Source organism: Delphinus delphis, chromosome 4, assembly GCF_949987515.2.
Source record: "Delphinus delphis chromosome 4, mDelDel1.2, whole genome shotgun sequence".
NCBI lineage: Eukaryota > Metazoa > Chordata > Mammalia > Artiodactyla > Delphinidae > Delphinus > Delphinus delphis.
The window spans coordinates 47759730-47773801 of record NC_082686.1 but is presented as its reverse complement, the minus strand read 5'-3'; the positions used below and the strand labels follow the sequence as shown (position 1 = coordinate 47773801).

Below are 14072 nucleotides of genomic sequence, written 5' to 3'. Positions count from 1 at the left end.
CCGGGTTCTCTCCACCATTCTGCCAGTATTCCAAGAAACTTTTGATAAATCTCGCTTTTTTTTTTTGAATGCTTCTAACAAAATGAATTTTATTTATCTTCCATGAAACAATTCAGATATAAACGGCGAGTCCTCAAAAACATCCAGGACCCAGACTCCTTATATCTTTTCATTTGGCATCCCCTGCAGTGTTGTCTGGCTAGATGGTCAAAACTGAGTCACCAGCAATTTAGCGTTCCAGCCAGCAAGAATGGGGAAAGTAGAGGGCAAGCAACTTCCTTTCAAAGGAGCAACACTCCGTTTTGCTCACATCAATTTTGCTCACATTCTACTGGCAAAAAAATCATTCACACAGCTGCAACCGGTTATAAAGAAGCTAGAAAATGTAGTGTTTACCTGGAAAGCTATGTACCTCACTGCAATTCAGAGATTCTCTTACTAAAAGGAAAAAGAGAATGGTTACAAGGGACAATTACAGCCTCTGTCAGAGGCAGTGTATCCTGAAGTGTGTTAAGGAAACACCAGTTCCATGAATTGTCCAAAAAACAAGTCCTTTATAGCTGTACTTATCAGAGCCTTTAATGCACTAATGGTTAAACTCTATGAGAGAGGAATAGCTCTGCTACATTACCTAGATTTATTTGACCATGGGATCCATTTTTCAAAGGTCAACTCTTAGAGCTAATATGTGGCGGAATACATTTTGGGAAACACTACTCTGGAATACTACTCTTTCTATTTTTTTAATAGATATTTACTGGATTATAATTGCTTCACAGTACAATTAGTTTCTGTTGTACAACAAAGTGAATCAGCCATATGCATACATATATCCCTACATCCCCTCCCTCTTGAGCCTCCTTCCCACCCTCCCTATCCCACCCCTCTAGGTGGTCACAAAGCACCGAGCTGACCTCCCTGTGCTATGCTGCTGCTTCCCATTAGCTAACTATTTTAAATTTGTTAGTATATATATGTCGATGCTACTCTCACTTTGCCCCAGCTTCCCCCTGACCACCGTGTCAAGTCCACTCTCTAAGCCTGTGTCTTTATTCCTGCCCTGCAATTAGGTTCATCAGTACCTTTTTTTTTTTTTTTTTAGATTCCATATATATGTGTTAGCATACGGTATTTGTTTTTCTCTTTCTGACTTACTTCACTCTGAATGATAGACTCTAGTTCCATCCACCTCACTACAGATAACTCAATTTTGTTTCTTTTTATGGCTGAGTACTTGCCATTGTATATATGTGCCACATCTTCTTTATCCATTCATCTGTCGATGGACATTTAGGTTGGTTCCATGTCCTGGCTATTGTAAATAGTACTGCAATGAACATTGTAGTGAATGTCTCTTTTTGAATTATGGTTTTCTCTCCGGGTATATGCCAAGTAGTGGGATTGTTGGGTCATATGGTAGTTCTATTTTTAGTCTTTTAAGAAACCTCCATACTGTTCTCCATAGTGGCTGTATCAATTTACATTCCCACCAAAAGCACAGGAGTGTTCCCTTTTCACCATACCCTTTCCAGCATTTATTGTTTCTAGATTTTTTGATAATGGCCATTCTGACCAGTGCGAGGTGATACCTCATTATAGTTTTGATTTGCGTTTCTCTAATAATTAGTGATGTTGAGCATCTTTTCATGTGCCTCTTGGCCATCTGTATGTCTTCTTGGTGAAACGTCTATTTAGGTCTTCCACCCATTTTTTATTTTAATTGCTTGTTTTTTTGATATTGAGCTCCATTAGCTGTTTGTATATTTTGGAGATTAATCCTTTGTCCATTGTTTCATTTGCAAATATTTTCTCCCATTCTGAGGGTTGTCTTTTTGTCTTGTTTATGGTTTCCTTTTCTGTGCAAAAGCTTTTAAGTTTAATTGGGTCCCATTTATTTATTTTTGTTTTTATTTCCATTACTCTAGAAGGTGGGTCAAAAAAGATCTTGCTGTGGTTTATGTCAAAAAGTGTTTTTCCTATGCTTTCCTCTAAGAGTTTTATAGTGTCTGGTCTTATACTTAGGTCTTTAATCCATTTGGAGTTTATTTTTGTGTATGGTGTTAGGTAGTGTTCTAATTTCATTCTTTTACATGTAGCTGTCCAGTTAAATCTTGCATTTTTAAATAGAGGCATTCTTGGACATTTTCCATATAAAAATTCTTCCTTGAGCTGTAAAAATTGGCTTAACTGTAACCAATGTACCTAGAGCACTATTCTACAACTTGTGTTACTAAGGGAAAGTAACCAAAGCACAACATGGCTTGCAACATTTTTATTTCTTGCTTTAAATAACATGGCGCATGCTTGTTACTTTGTAATATTTTTATTAAAGAATGGAAGAAGCCTGACTTCTCAATGACCCAGATGAGAAAAGAAAACACATAATTCTATGTCATCACTGTTGGTTGTCTCTGTTATTAAAGAAAGAAATCAAATAATTTTTCTTGGGGAAACAGGACCAGGTCTGTCCACAAAAGTTGACTATGGATGGACCTATTCTTTTCTATTCCTCCTAAGACAGAAGTGTGTTTTCTGAAGTGTGTTTCTGAAACAAAAATAAATCTGTGGGCAGGGGATGGAGAAACCAGAGCGGATAATATCTAATTATTACTTCAAAGTATTTCAGGGAAAAGGAAATAGGACTTTATCTTAAAACCTCTTTGAGTAATATCAGTTTCTTGGACTTCTGTGCCCTCCCCTTAATGCCTTATACACAGAAACAATTTAGGGGGCTTCCCAGATGGCGCAGTGGTTGAGAGTCCGCCTGCCGATGCAGGGGACACGGATTCGTGCCCCGGTCCGGGAAGATCCCACATGCCGTGGAGCGGCTGGGCCCGTGAGCCATGGACGCTGAGCCTGCGCGTCCGGAGCCTGTGCTCCACAACGGGAGAGGTCACAACAGTGAGAGGCCTGTGTACCGCAAAAAAAAAAAAAAAAAAAAAAACAAGAAACAATTTAGATATTGGAAAATGTGCGGGAAAAGAAGGTATATATATATATATATGGAGAATTTATTATGAGGAATTGGCTCATACAGTCATGGAGACTGGGAAGCCCCACCGTCTGCCATCTGCTAGCTGGAGACCCAAGAATGCCAGTGGCGTAATTCAGTCTGAGTCCTAAGGCCTCCAGGGAAAGCAGTGATGTATTGATAAGTCCCAGTCCAAGAGCAGGAAAAGATGAGATGAGATCGCCCAGCTCAAGCAGTAAGACAAGAAAAAAGGGTGAATTTCTCCTTCTTTTGCCTTCTGTTCTATTCCAGCCCTCAACTGATTGTATCATGCCCACCCACATTGGCCTATTTACTTTATTGAGCCCACCAATTCAAATGTTAATCTTATCTAGATACATCCTCACAGATACACCCAGAAATAATGTTTAATCTGGGCACCGCATAGCTAGTCAAATTGACATTTAAACTAACCACACAGGCACTAATCCCATTCCTGATAGCTCCAGCCTCATGACCTATATACCTTCCAAAGGTCCCATCTCCAAATACCACCACATTGGGGATTAGGCTTTAACATATGAACTTTGAAGGCCCACAGATATTCAGTTCACAGTAGGGTACCTACATGACCAGTACCCAGAAAAACCCTGAGCACTAAGTCTTTAATGAACATGTAGAAAACATTTCACACGTGTTGCCACAACTCATTGCTGGTGGAATTAAGCACATCCTATGAGATTTACCTGGAAAAAGGAATTTTGGAAATTTATTCCTGGTATCCTTCAGACTTCACCCAATATGCCTTTCCCTTTTTGATTTTGCTTTGTATCCTTTGTATCCTGTGTAATAAACCTTATCCACAAATACAACTATATGATGAGTCCTGTGGATTCTTCTAACAAATCTCCAAACTGGGGGTGGCAGTTGGTATCAGAAATGGGATTCACTAAAACAAGCCCAACTCACTGAAATATGGCTAAAGCAGTATTTAGAAAAAGGATGAAGGGGACATAATGATAAACTTTCAATGCCAAGTGGCTACCTAGTCATCTGTGATATGAAACGGCAGCAGAGATGACGTTTGCTATGAAAGGTAGAGATTACCTATGAAATTTTAAAATGATACATCCAACTCCAGAAGGATTGGCTCATTGAGTGTGCTGGCTGCTTTTGGCAATGGTGGCTGAAGTGAGGAGATTAAAAATTGCAATTGCAGCCTGGATGATGCCTTAGGGTTTTGTTCTCTCCTCCAGGTGGGAGGGGAAAAGACTGTCAGTGCCAAGACAAACTTTAGATAAATCAGAAATAAAGGAGAAGGGGAAAACAACATTTTATCCACTGGTACAGCAGCCCCTTGCATTCCAGCTGGGATCTCTAAGCAGCTGTAATGTCAATTCTGAAAGCATTGAGTTTACTGCTAGGGGATTGTGTAAACTTGCAATGAAAAACAGAGAGAGAGAAAGAGAGAGAGACTTTCAGAAAAATGGCTTTTTATTTTGTGGCTATTGCTTCTGGATGTATGATAAAAATAAATGTAAAATACTATATGCTTGTAATTTCATACATGTTAGAGGGATTATCGCAGTCAGGGAAAGCTGCCCAATAAACGGTGTTAGTAGAACATAAATTCCTTGCTTTTTGCTGGAATGGGTTAAAATGTAAACTCTTTTGCTGGATGGGTTAAAATTTAAACTCTTTGGGTATCGAAATCTCACATCTGATTATTTTTGCTAAGATTTTTGCCCGTTGGAGTCTATGGGAAAAGGTAGACAACATAAAAGGAGAGAAAATCTCCACAGGAAAATCAACTTTTGCATTTTAAAAGGCAAGTTTTAGTTTGCTAATAAGTTCTTATAAAATCAGATGTCTACTAGAGTTTGTCATACAGAGTGAAGTAAGTCAGAAAGAGAAAAACAAATACCGTATGCTAACTCACATATATGGAATCTAAAAAAACGGTACTGATGAACCTAGTGGCAGGGCAGGAATAAAGATGCAGATGTAGAGAATGGACTTGAGGACACAGTGGGGGAAGGGTAAGCTGGGACGAAGTGAGAGAGTAGCACTGACATACGTACACTACCAAATGCAAAATAGATAGCTAGTGGGATGCAGCTACATAGCACAGGGAGATCAGCTCCGTGCTTTGTGACCACCTAGAGGGGTGGGATAGGGAGGGTGGGAGGGAGGCTCAAGAGGGAGGGGATGGGGATATATGTATACATATAGCTGATTCACTTCGTTGTACAGCAGAAACTAACACAACAATGTAAAGCAATCATACTCCAATAAAGATATTTTTAAAAAAGCAGATGTCTAACCCTTAGAGGCTGATGATTTTCCAGCCTAATGTGCGTATTTTTGAATGGGTCAATTTGGACTTTAAGTCTGACAAGATAAAAGGGGCTTAGAAGGACTTGAAACCTCACTGTCTGGCCCAGTAGTCTCTTGGCTTTGCCGCTGCTAAAGAAGAAAAGTCCTTTTTGGAATCCTGAATTCAGAAATCCTATTTGCCTGGACCTATCAGTAGAATCAAACCTCATAATGATTGTGCTGGTCCATAAGGATTGTGATGGACCTCTAAAAGCAGACATAGGCTCAATGAACAGAACTCAGACTCTGGGACTATTGTAGATTTAAGACCCTCCCCCCTTATGGGGCCATAAACTATAAAAACATTATGGATGCTGACTGGACCACACAGGTATCTTGCAGATGCCCATGGGAAAGTGCTTGTTCTCTGACGGGACCATATGAAACCAAGCTTCTAGTGGCTTGATCTGTATAATGCAGGAACTAATTGCATCTGAGATGATTAATCACAAGAAATCTAACTTGTGATTCCTGTCGAAAGCTCCAAGTTGGGAGAGAGCACATTACGGGGAGGGGACCTCTGCACCCACTCCTAACAGATAGGGTTCTTATCCCCTTCCCAGGCATGTCTCACTGCTGTTGACTTGTGTTTGGATTTTAAGATTATTTGAAATTTACAATGGACTGATGACCTGATTCTACTTCACTCACATTTCTTCTTAGTTAGGAATTTTGATTATTAAACATAGCTGTCCCCAGACAGAGATTGGTCTTTTCTGGGCTATTTACTGAATAAATGATCAGGATGACAGGCGTCAGAGTTATGTAAACACATTATGAAAATTCTTGAAAATTCAGGATTTTGTCCTACCAGTTCCTGAACATGATGTGTCTTTCTGGCTAAGTTTATTAAAATTGTTTTTCTATGTAAATTTTTCTATTCCTCTGTTTGGATTTGTTAAATTAATACTTATTAAGTGGAGTGCAGAGTATCAGATGGTGAGTTGCAGTTCAACAGTAGATCACAAGAGGAATTAAAATAGAGAAGTTTATTACTCACAGGTCCTGGAGGAAGTACCTGGCATGCTTTGAGGGACCACATGGGGAGGTCAAGGCAGAGTGCAGACAGAGAGAAGCAGGACCTGGGGAACATGTTTTTATTAGAGTCTATGGGTAGAGTGCTTTGTGGTTCCCGGGCTAAGGCCTGATTTGGTCAATTCAAACCAAAAGAGCAGGGTTCTGATAAATCCCACAAAGGTCTTATTGGTCTTATCTAAGGAGCATATAGGGGAAGGCACTGGGAAGCAGGGGAGATTGTTGATCACAAGGGCTGTTGGGGAGGTCATATCAGGAACTTACATTTCCTTGTGACTCTGTGAGCTGCCATCTGGGGCATGGGTTTGCCTGAGGGGACTAGTGTCAGTTTAAGGTCACTGCTGGCTGCTTGGCCAAACAAAATAGATGCTGAGGCAGCAACAGCATGGAGTAGCTTAGCTAAATTCTCAACACTCTCTTTATACCAAACACTTCCTGCTGAAAGGTCTAGATGAGAATAAAAAATGATTGGGAAAAAAATGTAAAGTTAAGATTACTGTATGAGACACACTGATTTTGTAATAACACAGAAAAAACAAAAAGCCAGCACCTGGGAGATGCAGGGAAAGGTGGACAGTAATGATTTCTGTTTTTTATAACTGCTGTTTTTCAGAACTGCTCCTGGGGGAATTCCCTGGCAGTCCAGTGGTTAGGACTCGGCGCTTTCACTTCCAGGGTCCCAGTTTCAATCCCTGGTCTGGAAGCTAAGATCCCGCAAGTTGCACAGTACGGCCAAAAAAAAAAAGAACCACTCCTGAATGCCAATGCTGCCTTCCCAAGATGCTGTAAGGTCTTGAATTCAGACTGACTGCTGAGCCTATGAGCACACCTAACAACACTGACTGTGACACAACAGGGAATGTCCCCAGCTCCTAAATTTCCACGAAGAACACCTGTAGATGTTGTCCCCACTCATGAGGCAAATGAACTGATGTCAAAGACAAGCAAAACTGATTGAAACTGACTGCCTTCTGGAAATCCTTCTAAAACTAGGTACTCAACTGAATTATTTGGACTGGACAGAGAGCCCTAAGGCAGAAGGATCCACAGTGGGAAGCCACACTGGAAGCCTCGTTAACCTGTATTGCCTGACTAATGTGTGTCCTTGTTGGGGTGACTTAACAGTTGCACACTTTTTGTTTCCAAGGGTACTCTCTGTGTGTACCTTGACTATCATGGACCATCTCAGTCCTGGAAGGCACGCAGATCAGCTTCAACTTACCAGTCAGGATTGTGCTGTGCTTGAATCGATGGCTCAGGCCAGGTTAAAAAAGGTTAATACAAAAACTTAAGGAGAAAGCCACCTAGCTTTCTAAGAATCATCTTTATTTTTAATGGGATTTGTTTAAATTGGCTAAATCCAGGACCCCTAGAGGGCATAACAAAAGTCAATATTACAGGATACTTTCACCCTGCTGCATGGGGTCCTACTGAAAATAATTTTGCTCTAAAAATGCCTTGGCCAAGAAGGTGGACTCGGCAGAAAAGAGGTAACACAGAAGGCTGAGACTGCCTATCCTTAGAAAGGCCTCCTTGCAAGGTTGGCCCTTAACTGGTATCTGGGAACTTGGCTGGTAACCAGTCCCCTGTAGTGATATAAAACTTTCCCTAACTGGAACCCTCCTACACTGTTGGTGGGAATGTTAATTGGCGCAGCCACTATGCAAAACAGTACGGAAGTTCCTCAAAAAACTAAAAATAGAGTTGCCATATGATCCAGCAATCCCACTCCTGGGCATATATCCAGACAAAACTATAATTTAAAAGGATACATGCGCCCCTATGTTCACAGCAGCACTATTTACAATAGCCAAGACACGGAAATGGCCTAAATGTCCATCGACAGTTGAATGGTTAAAGAAGATGTGGTTTATATATACAATGGAATATTACTCAGCCATAAAAAAGAACAAAATTATGCCATTTGCAGCTACACAGATAGACATAGAGATTATCATACTAAGTGAAGTAAGTCAGAAAGAGAAAGACAAATACCATATGATATCACTTACACGTGGAATCTAAAATATGACACAAATGAACTTACCTACAAAACAGAAACAGACTCACAGATATAGAGATCAGACTTGTGGTTGCCAAGGGGGAGAGAGGGCAGGGGACAGTTGGACTGGGAGTTTGGGAGTAGCAGATGCAAACTATTACATATATATAGAATGGATAAACAACAAGGTCCTATTGTAAGCACAGGAAAATATAATCAGTATCCTGTAATAAACCATAATGGAAAGAATATATATATATATACACATATATATATAACTGAGTCACTTTGCTGTATGTACAGCAGTAAATAACCCAACATTGTAATTCAACCATACCTCAATAAATATATATATATATCTATAACTGAATCACTTTGCTGTACACCAGAAACTAACACAACATTGAATATTAACTGTACTTCAATAAAAAAGAAAGATTAAAAAACTCCCTAACTGATGAGAGTGGCCTATACTGCTTGTACAACCAAGGTGATTTATGCTGAACAACTGCTTTCCTTCTGAAAGTCCGGAGTTTTGGTACCTGCCAGGCAGAGCATGCCTACATGACCAGCATCAAATAAAAGCTTAGGGTTCTGAGGCTCCCTGGTAAACACTTGACACGTGTTGTCACAAAACATTGCTGGAGGAATTAAGCACGTCATGTGTGACTCCACTAGGAAAGGACTCTTGGAAGCTTGAGGCAGGTTTCCTCTGGACTTCACCTAAGGGCTTTTTCTGTTTGCTGATTTTGCTTTGTATCTTTTCACTGTTATAAATCTTAGCTATGAGTACATGTTGAGCCCTGTGAGTTCTTTTAGTGAGCCACCAAGCCTGGGGGTGGTCTCTGGGACCCCAATGCAGGAAGGAAAGGGAACTCTTCAAACCTTGGGCCAAAAATTTTCCCAAAGTAACAAGATATAAATTTACCACCAAAAGAAAAAGAATTTGGTCTACATTATATAAAACTAGTCCACCTCCATTTTTTTCCCTAGTTAAGCCCATCTCTTTTAAAGTGTGAGAGAAAGATAGCTCTCCACTTTGCGTGTCCTAAAGTTCTTATAACAAATCTAGCACAGCAAAGGAGCAGCAGCAGGTGTCAAGTCTTGGCAGCTGGGGGAGAACTGCTCTTCCATCCTGTCTGGGAAGCCAGGGCGTGATAGGAGGCCATGCCACACCCTGGGAGCCCAGCCGCCAGCTTTCCCTGGCAGGGGCTTGGACACCTGCCTTGAGGAAATGCTGTCAGGAGCATGGGACCAAAGGGAGCTGCCCTTTTGACCCTGCTCTAATGCTCTGCCTTGCCAAGCCACAGTGTTTATGCAAAGTGTCAAGTGGCTGAGATAGCTGCAGTTTTCTAGAGTTTGATTGTCCATTTTCTTATGGTACTTAATATGAAAGGAATTACCTTCTCTTAGAGGGTAGGAAACTAGTGGTGTGTGTTCTCATAAAGTGATCAGACATCAAGGGCGCCCAGGTAATCAGTGACAATGATCCTTGGCCTGTGTAAAAATGAAGTGGCTTTGCAGTGCCCTCTTTCACATCTGCTGCCCCAGAAGACTGCAATAATGCATAGATGATTTTGCCTTTATTTCACTCTCTTTCATTCATTTCCTTTTATTTCATTTCATTCCCTTTATTTCATCCTCCATAGCCCCTATATGTTATAGTAATGTATTTTTTAGTTCATATTTTTTCTTAACAGTTAAAGGGAAGAATTATTCCTCACACTGCTTTCAAGCTTGCCCAAGCCAGTCTCACTCTGGAAAAGAAATGCTATGTACAGAAGAACTACACTGCTACATCTCTTTTTTTTTCCTTTCTTTCTCTTTTTTTTCCTTTCTTTCTCTTTTTTTTTTGTAGTCAAAATACATCAGTGGTTTTTAGACAGTTTTCACTTGCCAGAAAGCAGTGCTTGAAACTGTGTGCTATGTTCTATTTAATGTCTTGACTGTCAGAATGTTCTTTTGCAGGGAACATATCCTAATGTAATCATCCATTTCCATGATGGTTGTCCAGTTACACTGTGAAGTTTGCAAGCCTTTTGAGGTGATTATCAAGACACAGATTGCTTGTTGCTTAACCAAGTGTCCTAAAGCGTGTATGTGAAGGTACATAATTATCATTTTTTATTCTAAAAAGCTATGTAGCTTATATTATGAAAACTATTTTAAAAATATACCACTGTTGATGTAAAAAATATGTGAGGGAAATAAGGTATGTTTTTCGAGGTTTGCCTACTAGAATATTTGTTGTATAAATATCCAGTTACTTTGGCATTAAGCATCATTGAGTTCTGCAGAATTCTGGCTAATGGTAGGCTTCATCAGAGTCAAAGTTTTTAGATACTGTAATAGGTTTTTATAAAACAATACCTCATCTCTTTCACAAGAGACCTTTAAACACAGCATTGATTCTCATCTGCCAGAAACTGGACCAGAGATGGACCCTGTGCAGCTCTGACTCCAGGAGTGTTATTAATTGTACGACCTCTCAAGGTCTTTTTGATCCCTGAGCACCTATTATTCTATAACAGATTGAACACACTGTTTGTTAAAATTTACCACTATGTAAAAAACTTTATCAGTTCAGCTCATCAGTGTATTATACTTCAGAAAAGTCTTCCTCCCAGTTATTAATTTCACAGCGCAATTTCAGAGTCTAAGGGTAGTGCCTCAGTACTTTTTTTTTATTTGTGAGTTGCAATTTTTTTCCTGTATTCCCCCATGCAATCTGGGCTGCCACAATCAGACACATGGAAAATGTGAGGACACTTTTTTCTTGCATCTGTAGTGGAAACCTTAGCAAACAGGAACTGCTCCAGGCCCGTCAAATAGATGCAACTCAGCACTTTCTTTTAACTTGAGTCCATAAGCCTCCCCATGAGAAGTGCTCCAGAGAAGAACTGGGCTGGGGGAGTTAGACTCTTGTGAGTCTCACTTCTAATAGGGGCAAAATTTTGCGATGTACAATAAAGGAGTGGATCACCAAACATTTAAAGGGAATTGTGACAAAATACTTATGACATTTAGAAAAATAAATTGGAAAAATTAAATTTTGAATCAATAAACAATGGGAAATCTTCAACGTACTAAAAAGAAAAACGTTAATGAAGCATATATATATAAAACAGTGGGAGTTACACAAATGGGTAGCGACTAGATCAAAATGCTATTGAACCACAAGTACTCTGGGAAGATAATAATGAAGATAGCATAGCTTTTCAATCTCTCTGAATCCCCACATAAAAACCAATAGCACAACTGTAAATGAAAATACCCATGGGGCTTCCCTGGTGGCGCAGTGGTTGAGAATCTGCTTGCCAATGCAGGGGACATGGGTTCAAGCCCTGGTCTGGGAAGATCCCACATGCCGCGGAGCAACTAGGCCCGTGAGCCGCAACTACTGAGCCTGTGCGTCTGGAGCCTGTGCTCCGCAACAAGAGAGGCCGCAACAGTGAGAGGCCCACGCACTGCGATGAAGAGTAGCCCCCACTCGCTGCCAACTGGAGAAAGCCCTCGCACAGAAACGAAGAGGCAACACACCCAAAAATTAATTAATTAATTAATTAATTTAAAAAACACCCATGGACAACTCTGCAACAAATATTGGCAACAAGATGTCCTCCACCCCCAAGTGGAAAGTGTGAGGTCACACAACCAACAGCTAAGACCTGATATAGTTGTCCATGCTGAAGGAAGAATGAAGTAAATAAAAGGGCATCCATCAGACCTAAGAACAAGAGGATCACAAAATAGCCAATAGTTTAGAAAGCACAAGGGACCAATTTGAGATTCGTGTTATCCTTCTATCCACAATGTTGCTGAACTATTTTTTTAGAACTAGATTATAGATCTTCTTGGATTTTCTATGGAGTCATATTGTCTATAAATAATAAAAAGTTACTTCTTTGTTTCCACTGCCCTTTTATTTCCCTTTTTGTCTTATTAACACTTCAGTAACATGTAATAAACCTGAAAAGCTTGACTGGTTCTTGACTTCAAAAAGAAAACTACTAATATTTCACTTTTAGATATGATGTTTATTTTATCAAGGTTCTATAATGAAAATGTTTTTCTAATTGCATCACAAGTAAATATGGCAAAATACAACTTTGGTTACATCTTGGTAGAAGATCATGGTAGATTAAAACTAATTGCAACTCTTTGCTACTTCTTCCATTGAGAGTTGGAGTCTAATTCACTCCCCCATGAATCTGTCCTGTTCTTACTAACATGTTTGACCCACAGAACATGGTAGAAGTGAAATTTTGGAAAGCTTTGCAGCTTCTGCCTGGGACTCCTAGGACACACTAGCAGGGAACCCTGAGCTGTCACGTAAGTCTGACTACCCTGACTGCTATGCTGGAAAGGCCACAAGAAGGTGCTCCACTTGATAGTCTCAAATGATTCCAGTCTCCAAGCTATCTTCACCAAGGTGTAAGACACTGAGTGAAGCCTGAACCCACCAGACCAGCCATCCACCAGGAGAGTAAACTCTGCTGACACCAGCAGAAGAAAAGAGTCAATCAAGCCTTGCCCAAATTCCTCAGCAACAAAATTGTGAGATGTAATAAAATAGTTGTTTTAAACCACTATCATTTGGGACAGTTTGCCAAGCAGCAATAGATAACTGGAAGATAGGTATAGAAACTATTTTTTATGGTTTTATATTTTTTCAAAATTTAACAAAATTGAGTCTCCTCCTCATTACTGGAGTTGAGGCTATTTTCCACTGGTTAGGAAAAACAACAAAAGGTAAAGATAGGCAAGCATAGCATAGAGGATCTCAGGTTCAGTGCTAGACCAGTGCAAAGATCAGGTCTGCATGACCAGGGTCACTTAGTGATGGGCCAGCATCTTCATGCAAATCAGAAAATGGAATACCTTTCTCCTGGCAGGCACAGCCTAACACTAGACTGTGATGAACAAAGTGCAGGCTGAATCTCAGTCCCCACTTCTCCCAGCATCCTTGTGCAGGGCACAATTAGTATAACCTATATGCAATATCTTTATAAATTAAAGCTCAAAGCAATGTTTCTACATTTGCAAATGACATAGATTCTTGTGGGTGGCAATGAACTAAGTTGATGAGGATGGAAAGATCTTATGAATCTGTGTGAGTGGGCAGAAAGGTGGCAAATGAGTGCATAAAGTATACATATGAGCTAACAGTCACAGCTAAGGAGAGGGATCTAGGGTTATTGTAGATTGTTCCCTGAAGATAATACAGAGGCTTCTTCTGACAGCAAAAAGAGCAACTACTTGATTGAATCATTAAAGTGCCATTCCCCCTGAGAAGCAAAGTAGTACCACCCACTCAACTGATGCTCTGATGGAAGCTGAATAAGGCAGAAACCATTATGAGAAAGACTGGAGAAAAATTAACAGCATGAGGGCTCAGAAGAAACAAATACTTGTATATATGAGTGGAATACGAAGGACGAACCAAGCAGGTCCTGGTGAAAGCAGCTGCAGTGGTGGAGATGGTAGCAGTGATTACAGCATGCTTAGTACTGGGAACAAGTAGCTGTGATGATGGTGGTGATGCAAGCAGACTATTTCTGGTGATGGCAGCAGTAGCAGCAACTGAGTTGATTTCCCAGCTGATACCGGTGATATTGGACGGCAGTGGTGGCACCAGACCATTAATGCTGGCAACAGGAATGGAGATAAAGCAGTAGTCAGGAAACTGTCAAATACTTCATCAACTCT

At 40.3% G+C, this 14072-nt stretch overlaps 1 protein-coding gene and 1 non-coding gene across 2 annotated transcripts in view; both read right to left on the bottom strand.

Moving 5' to 3' along the window:
• Positions 1 to 14072, bottom strand: part of LNP1 (leukemia NUP98 fusion partner 1) — a 37585-nt gene that overhangs the window by 17407 nt on the left and 6106 nt on the right. Inside the window, exon 3 of the mRNA XM_060010548.1 lies at positions 13807 to 14011. The gene's annotated coding sequence lies outside the window, so the exon portion shown is untranslated. The remainder of the gene's footprint in view (positions 1 to 13806; positions 14012 to 14072) is intronic.
• On the bottom strand, positions 11071 to 11201 carry LOC132425154 (small nucleolar RNA SNORA31). Its single transcript, XR_009519354.1, has one exon. It is a non-coding gene; the product is annotated as a small nucleolar RNA SNORA31 (small nucleolar RNA).